Genomic DNA, 2364 nt, shown 5'->3' with positions numbered 1-2364 from the left:
GCCTCAATTGACTCATGATCTTAACTATAAAATTACTAAATCTCCACAAAAACCCCTCAAGTATATCTGTCTGAGAAGTCCCAAATAGGACGGAACATACAGCTTGGTTTATGCTGCTAGCGAAATTCTATCTTTTTCTATATAAATTTGTGTCATAATAGTTATATTAGGGCGATCCGCATAAGATACATATATATACCAAGTGAGATTGGTCACATTTCTGTCAGAAATATAAACGATGGAATAATTCAAATAACAACAAATTAAACTGTGTTCAATTGATTGGAAATGGAAGGAGATGATGAGTAACGAACAGATACAGAATGTAGAGAAATCAATAAAATCATTCATTAAGTCATATTCAACCATATAGAGGATAAAGTTGTCATGGATTTTTTTTGAAGACATAAATTAGAATTAAAAATTTGGATCCCAATAGCTTCTGAGATACGATAGGTCACTTGAAACGACTTTGATTTTATTTACCTCATGACCTTTGTTAGCTAGGCGAGCTAAAATAGAGCTGCCATTTGTTATAAATTCCAGTAAACTACTACCTCGAATTATATACAGTAACAACAGTCAATGTTCAATTCTTATAAACACCTAATTAATAATCAGAGATGAATAGTGGCTAACAGTGAAGTTTAGGCTGCATATTTCGTCCTATTTGAGACTCGTCAGCTGAATATACCTGATCATTTGAAGTCTTAAATATTAATAGAAAGATCCAAGTAACTACTACATATGAATTAGTTATTTTATGTTGTTTCTTTTAAAAGTAAAAAAAAAACAAACAAAAATCTAATACCTTGTTACATCTTTGATCTGTCTACCCACTTTCGTGCCGAGGATAACTTGTCTAATGTGGATTAAGACATTGACGCGATAGACTGAATGGCTTAACATTGAGGCTAGTATACGTGAGTTCGAAATGAGGTAGAGAGAAGATAACTATTCTATCCCTGATTGGCTGACAGACACGCGTGCGTAAGAGAAGACAAGACAACTGGAACACTACTCGCTTTATTCCAAATTCCGATCTGGTACCCGATTTCTGATTAGTGTAAAAAGATATATGAAGAAATAGATAACTAGCCCGACTACAACGTATAATAATCAGGAAAATACAATTATTTTAATAGTTGAGATCATGAACCAATTGAAGCTAGACCACCATGGAAAACCTGGAAGCACTGGACAGATGTTTCGTCCTATTGTGAGACTCCTCAGCAGTGCGCATTCAAGATCCCACCTCGCGAGATTCGAGTGCTTCCAGATTTTCTATGGTGGTCTAGCTTCAATTAACTGATGATTTGAACTATTAAAATTACTAAAATATCCACAAAATCCCTTCTGATAATAATCAACATATGCTCACTAGTGACTGACTCCAAGAGGTATTTCTTGTAGTTCCAGTGGAAAGCAGTAACCAGTGGAGTTCAACCGTATCTGTATTGAGATAGTAACTCACTGAAGACAATGGTGAATGTGTCGCTCAATTTCGTGAATCGGTTGAAGTTAGACATTAGAGTAGAAAATAGAGTACAAAAGCTTACGTCTAAATTACAATAGCTTTGTAACAAAGAATACTATGACAGTGAATGATACATCGAACGAAAGCTCATAATCTGTAGAATCAACTGGGGACAAAAGTAAATGTTACTGTTATACAAGCTTTGAATAAAATGAAATAACGTCCCCCCTCCAAAAAAAAAACTATAATTTGTCAAAACTTCTTATTTAGCTTGTTCGCATCCTTACTTGCTCACTTACGCCTGTTACCCCTCGTCGAGAAGCATAAGCCGCCCACCAGTATTCTCCATTCAACTCTATCCTGGGTAATCCTTTCCAGTTCTTTCTAGTTGTTATTCATCCTTTTTATATCTGCTGCTATTTCTCGGCGTCATATGTTCTTTGGCCTTCCTCTTTTCCGCTTCCCTTCAGGATTCCAAGTTAGGACTTGCCTCATGATGCAGTTTGATGATTTCCTTAATGTATGTCCGATCCACTTCCAACGTCTTTTCCTAATTTTCTACTCAGCTGGAACCTGGTTTGTCCTCTCCCATAAAACGCTGTTGCTGATAGTATCCGGCCAATGGATGTTGAGTATTTTGCGTAGACAACTATTTATAAATACTTGTACCTTCTTAACGATGGATGTAGTAGTTCTCCACGTTTCAGCTCCGTACAGTAGGATTGTCTTGACGTTCGTATTAAAGATTCTGACTTTGAAATTAGTTGAGAGTTGTTTTGAGTTCCATATGTTCTTCAATTGTAGAAATGCTGTCCTTGCTTTGCCAATCCTCACCTTTACATCTGCATTCGATCCTCCTTGCTCATCAACAATGCTTCCCAGTTACG

At 36.3% G+C, this 2364-nt stretch overlaps 1 non-coding gene across 1 annotated transcript in view; it reads left to right on the top strand.

The window, feature by feature from the left end:
- Smp_tRNA_00844_Pseudo_CGA.1.1 overlaps positions 1-95 on the top strand; it is a 436-nt gene extending 341 nt beyond the window's left edge. Inside the window, exon 1 of the tRNA in view lies at positions 1-95. This exon is cut by the window's left edge and continues 341 nt beyond it. This is a non-coding gene — a tRNA.
- The last annotated feature ends 2269 nt before the right edge of the window (positions 96-2364 follow it).

Source organism: Schistosoma mansoni, chromosome 6, assembly GCF_000237925.1.
Source record: "Schistosoma mansoni strain Puerto Rico chromosome 6, complete genome".
NCBI lineage: Eukaryota > Metazoa > Platyhelminthes > Trematoda > Strigeidida > Schistosomatidae > Schistosoma > Schistosoma mansoni.
This window is presented reverse-complemented; position numbering and strand designations above follow the sequence as displayed.